Raw genomic sequence first — 15,633 nt, 5'->3', positions numbered from 1 at the left:
ATATTCAACCACTTGGTCTCAAGCTCGCACCATGCACATAGATTAGGTTTGGATTTAGATAAGGGCACTTCAATTACAAGAGTTGACTTTTGTAATCTTTTGATTCAATAATCACACAAACAATACACCAATTAGAGGACATCGAGACCACATGAATTTCACAGCAAACCAATACATTCTGAGGGACAACCTCACAGTAAAGTGAATACACTTGTGTCTCCATCTCGATACAATGAAGAACACTACAAGATGGAGCCAATTAATCAGAGAATCTTCTTTTTGGGACACCAGCTGGGCCGAAAAAAACTAATGGAATGCATGATTCTACCCATATTTTAACCAGATTTGGGATCATTAGGTCAAACTTGCATCCGGAATTAGTTAAAGGGCCATTCTTAAACAGGACGTCAGACTCTTTTGTCCAGCAGATGTTGATAAAGGGAAATATTTCACATCAATGCACTTGTGGTTGGTTTGCTCCTTTTGACAATCGTTCTGTTCCAAAATACATGTATACCATAGCTTTGTACGCTTGCCCCACTGCCAAAAACAATATAGCTTTGTATGCTTGCCCACTGTGAGAAGCTTCCAATCCACTGCCAAACCAGGCTTGGTACCAGACGTAGAATCGTAGACGATCTCTTTTGCCAATCATCATTTTCCGAGTGATTAGTCCCAGGACAATCTTAGACACAAACCAGTAAAGTATGATTACGGTAATTATCCTAACGAGAAAGCTATTTTAAGGGAATCTTCTACAAAGAATAGATCTTCAGTGAGCTGACATATGATTCTTAACTGATGACCCAATGGCTGGCCCAAGTTATGGTCTGTGTAGAGATCGAAGTTAAGACCTTCCACCTCCAAAAAGTTCCTTCCCGGGCTGAGGCTGAGCACTCAAACCAACCAAGCTGCAGCTCCCCCATAATTCAGCCCCCCCCCACCCCCAACAAACGTAAACTACTTATACCCTTCAAACAAATCTTTATGTCCATCTTTATGTCCATTCAGAGCATTGGCAAGTTGAGAGTGCATCAACACATCAAATAACCATGCATGCAAATAAATGAGCACAAAAAGGGACAGAAATTGGACAAAGCTGATCGATAATCCCCTTGCCCAAGGGTTCTCAAACAGAGGAAGGGCTCGGCTAAATCAATAGGGGGTCACCCACAGGTTAAACCCCCACAGCAAGAGATCCATGGATTATCCAATTATGAAATGACAAGAGCTGGGCTTGAATGTGGCAAAAGTGTGCTCATCTCAGTTTATCATGTTTACGATGCACAAGATGTAACTGGACCGTAGCAAGCTTTTTGGTCACTGTGCCTCAGCCATCTCAAGGGAAAGCCATGTAATACGTTTGAGGAAATAGTTGCTGCTATTTTACCGTAAACCCCTTCAATTTTGTGGCCTAAAATGTTCGCATAAATAGCCTTTTCAGAGTTTGCTTCCATTTATTTCAGCAAATAGGTGAATTTTTGAAAGACCAACCATTCAGTTGAACATTCCGCACACCTAAACTTTGCAATTGTACCACCCCTTCTAAAAATATCAAGCTCGAGAAAAAAATGGGTTTACAGTAAGTCGTTGGACCAATGCGGTACCATCTTGACGAACAAGGTTTTTGCATCTTATCAAGATACCCAGGGCCAGACTAGACTTAACAGGAGTGTAAGACCATGAGGTTCAATATCAACAGAGACAACAAACACAGCATCCTATGACCAAACAACGTACAGTTAATGTCTAATCTTCACCAAACATAATTTGTTGCCACACCATCAACAATTCCAGTTTTATAGCTCCCAAAGGAGTAATAACGAGGCCTCCAGGACTACAGGACCACACGTATGGCTGAGGAATACAACTACGAGACAGACAATTCTTGCCGCGATTATCCACGATTTACTGTCATCATTATACAGGCCAATACATCAAGGATTTGTGAGATATTGACAAAACATCAATACCATGCAGCAAAATACCCATCCCATTCCTATAGAAAATTTATCGTAGCCAAAGCTTTTCCAAACATGCTGAACCATTTTGCTGTGGATGCCGGTTCTATGAGTCCAATGTTGAATAGCCCACCTCACATGCGTCCCAGTTGTGGGGAAAGGTTGCACTTTTTTTTACTGACATAAACTGGCTACTTTCAGAGAGCCTAATCCCAATCCCAATTCTAATCCTAACCTTGACCCTGACCTTCCCCTCCAACTGGGATGCACAGAACTTGGAACAAACAGGACCTTGGACACATCGAGATGAACCTATCAAAGGGTACAGATAGTGTCATAGCTTACTTACACCGACTGATCCAAACCAAGATGACAGCTATATAGGTACCAAGAATTCTTCCGTGGTCACAAAAATTAACGACGCCAGCAACATAATATGGGCAAAATAACAACAAACACATAAATATGTATCTCCAGTGCAAAATGTGACGATCGTCTCATACCTAGGTAAATACAAGTATCAAAGTGGCCCCATACCGATCCTGAACGTCACGAGTACAATTATCAGCTTGCAAAACGAACAGTGGACATTATATTCCCAATCAATGAGGCTCGGCGAGAAGAACACGGCACAATAAATCAGTCCATGAACAACACTGGGAGTCCAATCTTGAACCAGATTGAGAAGTATCGTCATGAGCACAATACCATGTTTGGGACCTGTCATATGTCAGTCTGTTCAACACAGGCCTATAGTAAAAGAAGGCCTAACATTAATGTCAAAAACTGCCAGGGGGCCAGGAAGAGATAGAATCAATATGATTCTAAAACCACTGGAATGAAGACAACATTTAAAGCTTAATAAATTGTGACTACTTTACACCCTATTCATTCGGTGCCATTATGTAGCTATTTTACCACAAATTAATGCTATCATTGACCATGACAAACTTATGTGCCCTCAAGTTAGAGGTCTCTACAAATAACAAAATTGCGTTTTAAAATTAAAGCGAATTTGAATGAGCAATACAATGCCCTATCCGCCCCCCCCCCCCGCCTCAGTCGGTATCAAAACAGCCGATGCATCATCAAGTCATTCAAGAGTTTCTGAATGGAACTCTATTGTCCACATCTTCATCAGGCCAAATCTAGCAAACTGATCTGCATCAGACTTTTAAACAGGAAATGAGAAAGCACATTTTCTCGGGCGGTGAAAATGTAAAAATAAAGCTATAAAGCACTGATCATGCGAAATTTCCTTTAACCTACTGAATTTGCATGTTTCATTCATATGGGCGGAACCCCAAACTATTCCTTGCAGATTTTTTTGCAAAAAGAGGGGCTGTACCCCTCCCAACCCTAAACCAACACATTACTTGGTTCCCAAAGCAAAATAGGTCCTTGCAAGTATGAGAAGGGACAAAATAACATACACACATCAAAAATAACACGTCTATCATGTCTATTGCAGGGAGCCAAATAGCCACAGCAAAAATTTGAGTTTTTTGTCATGAACCCCTTGCCCTTTGCAGCACTCACCTGCACAAAAATGCTTCTAAAATGCTCAAGTTTGAGTCCAATTTTGAAAATTCAAACATCTGCAGAGAGTGGAGACAGAGATCATTTGATTCCAGTTGTCAGATATAGCATTTAGCAAGAGGAAAAGTCTGAAATCTGCCTAAATTCGGAAACTTGACGTACCTGCAGGAACAGCGACTGAAAACTAACCAACTTGACTTTACAGCAAGTTGACCATAACAAAACGCAAACCATAGAATAAAACAAACAATTTCCCAAACAAAAAATATCCGCACATATTATCCCCAAGTTAGATACCTGGTGCACATATTGGGCATGAACAAACTCAAAACTGCCTGTAAAAACAGCCTGGAGTTTACGCACACATTACGCAAAGTTAGCATTCCTGCCTTTAAAAGAGAAGGGAAAATATTTATATTTTCTCTAAATATATTTTGTTAGCCATTTAAAAGTTGACTATGCCAAAGTTGGCAATCGGTGTTGGGATTTCAGCTAATTTCATCAAAGATTTAGGGTAAATTTTATAACACATAACATTACATTGACAGTTTCGAAATCTTCCAGGTTGGTTTAATATTTTCTCCCCTGGGTGGGTAGGCAATAAGTTGACCAATTGGCACATTAAATAAAACAGCAGCCAAGACCCAACAACATTGGGACACAAACCGCAGAGCCAAACAGACAAATTCTAGTCTTTTTCAAGGGTCCAAAGGCCCACGAAGGATCCATTACGGACTTACATCCACATTAGTGTTTTGCAATTATATGCGCCATTTTCACAGGCACTTGACCGTGACCCGCAATCTTCAGGTAAAACTCGACTAGTTCACTTTCGAAGTAAAACAGGGTCGCTTATTTTGTGCAGAATGTTCAATGCAAATAGATATCCATCAAACACACAAACAGGACTAAGGTGGCTGTTTGCAGAAGTCAGATACTACATCTGTGATGCTAATCACTGCTGCAACAGTAATTTTGACACCCAATTTATTGGGATGTAACACCCCAATACCAATAAAAGGAAATCACAAAAAGGTATTGGTATCTAAAACTCCTTGACGTGATTGCTATGACTCTATGAGTGGTGATGCGTTATTCCGTTAATTGTCAGGAGGAATGAAAATTTAGTCGCAAGTTCATACCAAGAGGCCAACAGACACATGCAGTAGAATATCTCTATTAAGAACACCCCTGGGACTGACAAATGGTGTCCTTGATTGATAGGTATCCTGATTGCAGTGGTCAAATTCAATGGAAATGACCAATTTCAGACCTACTGCAGTGTCCCTTACAGAAAGGGTGTCCTTATCAGAGAGGTGTCCGCTATTGAGGGAGGTTCCACTGTACCAAAATGAACAGCAAGTACATTATTGATGCCCAAGCTGACTGCAATACATTTTTGACACCCAATATATCTTGTCATGACAGCCAAATAAGCTTACCTGAAATAGGAAATCACAAGAAGGCATTGGTGTCAGAAACTCCTTGATGTGATTGCTAGGAGTGCCAGATGCATTATTTCTCCGATCGCTCAGTGTTAGAATTATAGAAATATAGAACAAGTAGGAAATGAGATGTCGATTGATGGCAGAGCAATAAGACGAATGTCATGTAATATTGATGCGATGAAATATGGGGGGGGGGGGGATTTTCCTATTCGGGATGCAAGGATAGGCCAAAAAATGTCCAGGACTTATGGGACACCCGTATTATAGTCCGACCGGGGAAATTTTAGGAGGTTTAAAAAATTGCAACAGGGCCTGCCCAAATCTCCTGTTGAGAATCAGGATGGGGGTTGAGTGGTTTCACGGCCAAACCACTTCAATAACGTATGTGACTTCCTCTTCCAGGCAGTTATCCCAGCTCAAAAAGTTTCAACGTTAAAACAACATGAGTGCCATCTTTGAAGAAAGTTAGGAACTGAAACAATTTCTCCGCTAAAACCCATTGTAAAACAATTCTGAATTGGGTATTCAGATTCCATATATGTTCTGAATTGTGTGGTGACAATTAAATCTAGATTTTGGTAATTTTGATACACCCTGTATCAGCACTAAACATAGAACATCCAGACGGCACTCCTAGTTTGCTCTCATAAAAACAGGAATCCGTTATTCGCCATGTGACTAAAAGTGATTTATTATGATAGTTATTTTATTGATTATCACTTGTGGGACATAGCAGTACCGGATCTTGTAAGGTGATCATGCTATTACACTGGAGGATGGATCTGAGAAAGGGAGGTGTATTTGGGCCCACAATATTATGCACAGAGTTTCTAGCCCCCAAAAGGGGCTTAATTTTTCGTGACAGCATTTGGGGGTCATGTTTAAGTAAGGTGAATGAAAATAAAGCGTATTTTGCCACCTACATGTAAGAGTGAAGTGTTAAACTTAATTTTTCACAAATTTTGACATTTTTCTCCGATGTCGGTGAAAAATTTCCAGACACTGCTCTACGATGTGCTCCGCACGTCTTACGCAGCGAAAGGGTTTAGATGATGACGTGCTGTCATCCGCAGTGGAAGGGTTAAGATGCAATACTTCGGTAGGAAGCTATAAAGAGATGAAGAAGGAAGATTCTTGGAATAATTGTAGTAGTTTTATTTAACAGACTGCTTTTCAGAAGGTAATACCAAGGATCACTGGCCAATTTCTGCCACCTCCGAGCTCGCTTTCTAAGATCGATTCATTTTATTCCTGCTTTTGATCTCAAGTTCACCCGTTTTCAATCAAGTTAGACCACAACTTATTCCTGGCGGATTCCTTTCACCAGGACACATCACAAAGGAATAAGATAACATTTCAAGATAAGTGTTGGCTGTAATCATAAGGAAAGCTGTATTAAAAGGAGTAAAATAGGTGAAGATTCTTGGAAAAATTACAGCAATTTGTCCAGGTTGGGTCGGATTGATAGCCTCAGTTGGATATATCAAAAGATTCTCAACCTATCTCAAGAAAATAGTCAGGAGGCAATAGTGTTGCAGACTTGGGAAAAGCAAGGTTTTAGACAGATAACCTGCCTCACAAATCGTTGGCCAACTTTTTCTCATACTTTTTCCTTTGGACCTTTATGCCAAAGTCACACGTAACACACAGTACAAGTAATTCCTGGACCATTATGTTAAAGCCACATGTCATACACAATACAAGTCATTCCTGGACCTTTATATCAAGTCCCAAGTCGTACATAATACAATTCATTGCTGGAGCTTTATATCAAAGCCACACATCATACACAATACAAGACTTTATGACCTACCTGTATATCAAAGCCATATGTCAAACACCATACAAGTCATTCCCCAGACCTTCCTTCCAAGTACCATCATACACAATACAAGTCATTCCTGAACCTTTATATCAAAGTCACACGTCATACACAATCAAATCATTCCAGGACCTTTATACCAAAGCCAAGTATTCAACCTGGACCTTTATAACAAAGTCACACGTCATTCATAATACAGGTCATTCCTGAACCTTTATATCAAAGTCACATATACTACTACACAAAACAAGTCATTACAGGCCAAGTCCTTCTACCAGGACACAACAAAGGAATTGGTAACATTAGGATCAGCGCCAGGAGCAATTCTCGTGAGGGAAGCTGTAAGGATGTTAAGTAGGCATATTCTTGGAAAAATTGCCACCATTTGTCCTGCTTGGTGTCGTATTGATGGATAGTGGTTGAAAGGATGTCGGCAATAACTCAAGAAAACGACCGAAGGAGTGATGCTTTGAGGACAAAAACATACTGTTTCTCGATTTGTTTTGACTTGAAGGGATATGGTTACCTTCAAAGACCAAGTAATGACTATTGAAAAGCCACCTTGGGCAGTGGCTGGATCAACATTGGTTGACCAGAACATGATTGCTTGTGATTCAGGGAAAGTTGGATCTACCATAAGGTAAACTGAACTCGACCAACTTTGTCTATCTAACACCAGCACCAGTGAAAACCACAAATGGACTCTGAGCGCAGTAGAAGAGGAAGACTAGTACCCTCCTCAAAGAAATGGAATCCAATCTATAAGAGCAGGCAGATGCTGTAGCAGCTCTGAACATCGGCATAATTGATTACTACAGAGACCAGAACAATTATTGGCTGAACAGGTCCAATTATACATACTGAAAGAAAGAGAACCAAGGGATCTGGAAAAATGCTAGTTTATAGATCAAAACAATTTATCACTTTCTGCATTCCAAATCAGTGTCATTGTTGCTGCTAAGGTCATTTTGCTTTGCAGACAGATCCTTTCAGATACAACTGGTAGCTTTCAATGTTCCCCGTATCTCAGTGTTTCCATAGTGAAAAAATAGCCCGATGGAGAGACCATGATTTTTCAAAAGGGGAACACAGAGAAACATGCTACTGGTGTTTTCATATGTTCCATAACCGATTGGCAGCGGCAGCCATTTTCTGGCTGTCATCTGCACATCATAGGTCATGTATACGATGTGCTATGCATGGCATCCGCAGCAAAAGTGAGAGGAAAACGTCAGAAATGGAAACACTCAAAAACGTTACACCAGATCAGAACACCAGTTGTCAGAGTAACTAAATGACAACCACATGTCTCCCTGCTGCAACAAAAGAGGAGACTGACATGTTTTGGCCATGTTTGCCGCACAAAGCGAACTGATTGAATGGAATCAGCGTGAGACAGCTGCAAAAAAGAAGACTTTTAGTGGGTCTAAGGAAAATTAAGGAGCAAAAAAATCCATCTGAATTTGCCAGAAACTGCCTGACAGGATTTGGGATTGGACGTTTTATGACTTGTTGGACTCGTACCCCTTTTCCCGTTTGGTTCATTTACTTACTTGGCCAGCAACCTCACACTGCCTTTACTATCTTCCTTGTGCTTGGAAGCCTCTGCGATACCATCATACTTGAGAGATATCATCATGCCATTTCCTGCTCACCAATGTATTCGCAGGTTGCATTGTTGTGATTCCAATGGCACTCCATCTAAATGCTCCTTCAATTCCCATCAAGTTCTTATTATGAAGATAGATAGACCTGTGTAGTTTCTTTGTTGACTTCCAGAGTGTTTGCAACAAAGGAAATCTACAGTATCAAGAGCTGGGAAACTTCGGTACTTCATCCTTGTTGCTGCCCGTATACCGCAATTTGGAATCCAATCATACTCTATCTTAATGCTTCATGGTGAAAAAAATTATCTGAGAGGATGAATAGATGGGAACTCTTCATCTGGCATTTTACCCCAATAATTCGAAACTCCACCATGATAACATACGCCATCCCTTGATCATCCCAAGGTGAATTAGAGTAACAGTAAGAGTAAGATAAGGTTAAGCGAGACTCAAAATTGTCTGTGTCAGTGGCAAATCATACATCATGTACATTAGTGTTGTGAAATCTGAATCTTAAAACCAAGGACGACAGTGCTCGCAATGCCCAAAATCGTGTTTTCAGGGCCAAAGAATTTCGATCACGTGACAAATCAAGGAAGATATGACATCACCCGGGATGTCACGCAACACTCAAGTCGTCACGTGATCGGAAGTTAATTGCCCCTGAAAATGCCATTTTTTGGCACAGCGAGTGCTGTTGTCAGACCTTTAACAAGTCGTAGGGGCAAGTCCTGTACTGTGGCAACCTGCTTTATCCAGGGGGAAACAAAAATGTCCATGCCTTTTTCTGCAGCACAGTCAAGAAATGCAGCTGTCGTACAGACATTGAATTAGGTCTTGCAACCAAAAACGTGGAACCTGACCAACACTGGTGGAGCAAATAAACCAAGTCCAGGCTACAATAAAGGAAGATCCTCGGCTACTTGATAGATTCATTCAAAGAACAGACCATGTTCCCTTAGAGGGGTCCATTAACTTTATCAGAAGCAACAGTTTATGGTAATGCGTGGAGCGATATGCATGGTTCGCTGATAAATCGTGTAATCAATTTGGAGAGGAGTCATCATGGGAACCAGAGATGAATGAAAATATCTGAAAGAGAAGAACTCCATAATGCCAACTCCATGTGGGCCGGTCCGGGCCTAGACCTGCACCGGCCTAGACCTGCTTACGTATCTTTTGATGACCTTTCGCTCAGACATGCATCCCTTTCCTTCCCCCCTCCCCCCCCCCCTGATGCTGAAAACAAAATTGTGGACTCATCTGTTGAATTTAGAATAGAAATAAGAATCTGATGTACAACGAGTTAGACAGCTGTGGAATAAAATTCGCAGAATACCGATAATTCATACCAGAGAAATTGAATAAGAAATCTGTCCAGTCATGCTCAGAGAAGCCAATAAAATGTAGAGAAATATGAGCACTTAGCTTGAAACACCACACCAATTTGTGGCACTGTACTGATACATTTAATTCCAATCGGAAATATTATTCTCTGACAACACGTGGGCCGAACATCAACTCAACAGCTGTTGGAGCTCAGATTGTACAACATGGGAAAAAAATCTGGCCAATTTTCTAGCAGTCCTTTACAACATGATAATTTCAACACAAATGGACCTGTTTTAAAATGTTTAGCCTCCCAATACGTAGTGTAGTGTAAACTGTGAAGTGTTTCATTTTCGAGACTTTTGTAGACCAAGATCAACAAGGTTTAAAACGCATTAAAATGATTCCATTTTGGCATCAAATTTGTCTGCCGCCAATTTGAAATTTGAAAGTTCACAAAGTTTATGTGTCACAGAAATCGATTCGTGGTTTACAGTAAACAATAATTGTGGTGTTGTATTATTACCTTTATCAATATTCGATGAGACATAAAGTCACGTGTTCCGTTGTATTTTAAGCAGTGTCAGACAGAGACAATGCCTGAAATACAAAGGCTTTCAAACCTGAAAAGCAAAAACCATTTTGAAGTTCACTCCATATTGATCTGAAATGTGAATTAAACCAAATACATGGTTAACTTCGTCGCGAGCTGTATTAATAATGGCCTTGTACCACTAATATCTAGAAAAATGCTTGGATACCAAAGTGGTGCTGACAAAATTCATTCATAATGAAAGATATTAATTATTGAGCGAGACGAAACCACAAAGGGATGTAAATGATGCTTATCTCAGTCACAACAGCACAATGGGCATATGTAAGTCGACAGCGTGGGGTCATAATTTCTAATCAAATCAGCTGTACTAGACCTTCAATACTAAATGAAAAAATGTTCTACTTACAGAAATGGCACGTTAAACACCTTTTGCAATGGCCAATTCAAAAACTTTTCTGACAATGATAATTTAATAGGATTTATTTTGCGGTGATATGGAATTTGAGCAGAGATTAATCCCATTGGCCCACTGAATGGTTTTAGAAGTGTATTTCTTCAGAATAACCATAAACACTGAAGAAGGGTAGAATATCCCATTGCGAATTCATGCTTTCGGCAAATCTCAAATAACCTCGTTGGCGTTACAGTTGCCAGACCAATCCAACTTTTCTTCAAAGGGAGCATTTCAAGTAAATGTCATAAAGTTATCCAGTGAACTGACATTCCAGACAGCAGTTCATTACATCACCATCTCATTGATAAACCATCATGTGAGAATACACCCCCTTAAATTTCATTACTTACTTTGCCTCCGGAGGGCGCACCACTAAAGTACAGTTGTACCTTTATGGTCTTATGGTTGCTGATGCTTATCACTTGTCCAACATTGTTTACCTAAACAATGCTTAAGTGGAATGAGCGCATTTCGTAGTCAGAAGAAAACTAAGACATGGCAAACGCTTTTCGAGAACTGATATTTAGGGCTTTATCATAAGCACTAGATCCATTTTCCTTTAGGAACTCTGTCCACTGCAAAGGAAGGAGTATGTAGATGATTATATGGCTTTCATCGCTGTACATGATGCATACCGAGGACTTGTGTCACTGTGTGCCAACTGTGTTTCCTGTTAATTCAGATAGATGGCGCGGTGAAGCATGATGTGAAAGCGTGGTTGTAATGCAATAGAAGTGTGGTTGTAATGCATCCCGTTTTGGATTTTCAAGAGGTAATTGAGTTTGAGGTTGTGAAAAATCAGATTCTTCAATTTATTCTAGTTGTTTTCGTAAAATCCTTGGATTTCATTCTGTTTCTCATGTTCAGTGCGATTTCCATCGTGTTTAAATTCCAATGTCTGTAGGTTAAGCTATGTTGAACAGATCCCATGTACATCTTCTTCTACAGCAAAGTTCAATCCATTTTTCACAAACAAGGTGTGTACAAAGCATTGACTGAAATTCCAAAAGGTCTATTTTGTGCCTGTAGACCATGAAATTGTGTCGGCAATGATAGGGTTAAAGGACACATCGCCAATATCCTGGTACTTCTGTCCCACTGACAACAACTTTGTCCCTCTGACAATAACCTGACACAGTTTCATATTCTGAAAAGGAGATCATCGCAAAGTCAACATCATAGACAATATGAACAATCATCTGACACAGATATTATTTTTATGAAAAAAAGAGTGTACTCATTTTTGTAGCGCACAACAAAATGGGTATTTAGGCGGCAACCTCAAATGGCTGCTCTCAGAGTATACCACGGATGACTGACACACACAACTAATTGCAAAATGTTGAGCAATTTAAATGCACATTATATCATAAAATGTTGAGTTTGTTTATATTATTTGTTCATAATAGTCCACTTTTGCTATTACCTGTGCAAAAGTATGGATATGTGGATAGAGACAGAAGGAGAAGATCTTGTGTACAAGGCATCTTATGATGGGGAAAAACCATTGATTTCTAAGAAATACTGTCACCGTGTTTTTTCGACACATAAAGACAGACTCAGATGAGTATCAGACACAAAATGACAGAAGGGGCCAACATGTTTCAATACACCATAAGGAGACAAGATATGGTAGTATTAGATCTTTGTGTACACAGCATCTTATGCAAGGACAAGACATTGGTTTCTGAGAAATAATGATAACCTGTTCTTTTGACAATACAAGACAGGACACATGACACACGATTAAATCAAATATTGACACAAGGGACCAACATGCCCCAACACAACATTAAGATGCAGAGACGGGTGTACCACGTCTTTGTGTACACAGCATCCATGCTACAGACAAGACACCGGAACCGGTGTTGCGGAAATGTATAAAACGTACTGACCTTCCCACCTATAACTGAAGCTATAGGCAAAACTCATCGCCAGTATCCAAAAATAATCCTCAACTGAGCGAATTTTGGTGTGTTATTGTCTAAATGTCATATCGTAATCCTATACTGAATGACTGCCGACACTGCTTGACAATAGCCGACAGTAGCATGTGCACATTGTACACAAAGTCACGTCAAAAGCGGATTGACGACTCGCGAGATTCTGCGAGTTAATAGACTATGTCGTCTGCTTGTGAGATTTGCCGGGGTCAATATAGCGTCTCTGCATGTAATGTTGTTGTATATTGATGTATTAAAGCAATGTAGCAAAGCAATTACTGATACTTTTTGAAGTTACTTTGAGCAAAGGGCTCCTAGCAGAATGCATAGTCTCTTCAGCGGAATAGATTTACTCCAAGTGTACACGAGAACACAGCGAATATCTGACAAGACTATATCCAGTCGTCTCGTATTGATATCATCAGCTTTGACATTTCTGAGTTACTCCAAGTCAAAGCTTCCAATTCTGATCTGGCAGAATGCAATGTCACGCGTAGCTTTATCAGCGAGAGAGTGGAAAGTGAGGGTACTCCAGCACATCACAGTGTACATGTGGCAAGAGTCCCTCTGCATGATTTGTGGGGTCAGCATCGTTTGCAGTTACCAGCGGTGCAGGGTGAAAATACCCTGTACGATACTTTCACCATCGTTCACAATGATATAATCCAAGGGTAATAATGAAAAGTAGTTGAGTGAACATGTGAAAATACACCAGCTGTGAAATTTTGGTTACAATGTAGGTCATGCATCAGCTGGACTACATGCAACTTGTTACTCACAAAAAACAATACAGAGTAAATACCAGGAGCCAGCAGTCCCTACCTCTCAACATTGGTTGGGAGAACCTCGTTAGTGGCATACATAATGCCTTACGAATTGACATGAATAATTAATGGTATTGGGATTCCTTTACTAATCTTTACAGAATGGTTTTGTCACACTGGTACAATAATGAGAGATCATTTGAGTTCTCTGCAAGGGTTGTTCTTTATAAAGAATTGTCCCAAGATGCGTGAGATGATTGAGATAGAGCCAGTTCAGGATGAGGCAGAGTTTTTTAACATTCCTCAGTTGAATTGATAGCGAACAACAAAGTTTAGGATTGGGGCAAAGATTTCTTCTTTCCGCAGTTCAACCTGAGCAGAATGGACAACTTTCATCTAAATTTAACAAATTGTATACAGCCGATGGCCCAGGATGTCAGAGATAGTGTTCAAGGAGATTTCATGCGCACTTGTCGTCTGTACCCAGAATGGTAAATAACTTTATCAAAAGCTACAATGTGATATCAGTGCAATGTAACAGAAAAACATTGACGATTAAGATCAGGAGCAGGCTACAACATTTCCAATAAATCTTAACCTGAACTGTTTCAAAGTCTTTTCAAATTAGGAAAACCGTGTTGCTGCATATTCTTAATCACTTCCAAAAAATAGTCGAGCTCCGAAGCAATGCAATCTGATAGTATTACTGGTACAAGTAGTTTATGTCATAACAGTCTAAATTGTGTATCTGCAAACTCCTAATTTTGCAATCGAGTCAAATGTGATGGCCAACATAAGTACTCTGTTCGGTCAAAAAATTAGAATTTATCTTGAATTTGAAAATGTAATAATTGTGTGAGAAATATCGATCTAAAAAATACTATTGTGTAGAGTACAAACACCATAAACATCAAGTTTTAACAAATTTAAGTGCATAATAACTGAGCCACAGTGATGTTTATTTCTAGTTACCTGAGCCACAAGAAAAACTAAATTATCGCAGGCCTTTTAAAAATTAAGTATACCAAGCAAAGTCATCCGGTGCTAGCGATTAACTTCAATTGAAAAGTTTCCAGGGTGAACATGCAAAGATACCTGTTGCTGTTGATAATAACAATTATAATATCCACCTGTTGCTGTGTTAATTAGCACCAGAAGTGTACAGTTCCATGCCTCAGCCTTAGTACAAAGGTAAGCGAGATCAAGAAAATGTCTACACCGGCATGCAAGGGACAGTAACAATGAAGGTAGATTCTACCTTCTACCTTCTACTTTCATGCCTCCTCCTGCCACAAAAAGAACGAAATTCCATTCTGTGACTCAGGCTTTTTCATTCCTGCATCATGAACTTCCCCTGCACTGAGAAAATGAGACAACTCCACTCCATCAGCAGCTATTCCAATGAAGACACGCATGTGTCGTAAGAGACAATAAAGCCTGTGTCAGTCTCGCAGATTTTGTGACTTCACAGTTGGAAAAAAGCAAAATTGAGGGATAAGGGGATACAGTAATTTGAATCGTGACACTAATAGCACCATGCCTGCTTCCAGACGTCATGGTGACTGGCAACGAAAGGGTTGTGTGGTTGAAGTAAATCAACCCAAACCATGAGACAGACTTTGGTCTGCCCCAGAATCCTGAAACTTCATAACAAAAGAGCACAAAACCAAACCTACCTGTGGTGTACATTCTGACACAACTGGTTATGTGAGGAGTAGGCCCGGGAGTAGGCCTACTGTAGGAACCAAATCCCAATCAACTGATACATCACAATATAAACCCATTCAATGGGAACAAGATATGCATAAAAAGTGTGCTCAGTTTATGACCAATTAGACAATTCTGAACGGCTCAGCCTAAATGAATGGGATGGCATACCAGTGGACAGTACAAGACTTGAAAACGTTTTTCGGGTAAACTATGATATGCTTCAAAGTATGTGACAAAATGGAAACACAAAATATAATCTTTCTACAGAGTACCGTGGAACCTCTCATAGCAGATACCGAGCTACTTAAAAGGACACCCTCTCTGTTAAGGACACTAGTTTCGGACCCGAAGTGGTTGTTGCCATTCGATTGAGCAAGACCTCCCTAATCAGGACGCCTCTCAGTCCTGCGGAGGACCACCACAGGAGTCTCTACTGTTATTGAATGTTGTTTGTTATGGTGTAATCATTCCCCATTAAAATAGACTTGTTATATTATGGA

At 40.0% G+C, this 15,633-nt stretch overlaps 1 protein-coding gene across 5 annotated transcripts in view; it reads right to left on the bottom strand.

Moving 5' to 3' along the window:
* The window catches only part of LOC135499312 (supervillin-like), a 150,048-nt gene that overhangs the window by 110,147 nt on the left and 24,268 nt on the right, over positions 1-15,633 (bottom strand). Inside the window, exon 1 of one of the 5 annotated variants that reach the window (XM_064790040.1) lies at positions 2,465-2,499. The exons of the other annotated variants lie outside the window; for them this stretch is intronic. The gene's annotated coding sequence lies outside the window, so the exon portion shown is untranslated. Of the gene's footprint in view, positions 1-2,464; positions 2,500-15,633 lie in introns of those variants that run through there. 5 annotated transcript variants of the gene reach the window in all.

This window comes from Lineus longissimus, chromosome 15 (assembly GCF_910592395.1).
Source record: "Lineus longissimus chromosome 15, tnLinLong1.2, whole genome shotgun sequence".
Lineage (NCBI taxonomy): Eukaryota > Metazoa > Nemertea > Pilidiophora > Heteronemertea > Lineidae > Lineus > Lineus longissimus.
Note: the sequence above shows the minus strand (reverse complement) of the source record. Positions and strands in the feature narration are given on the sequence as shown.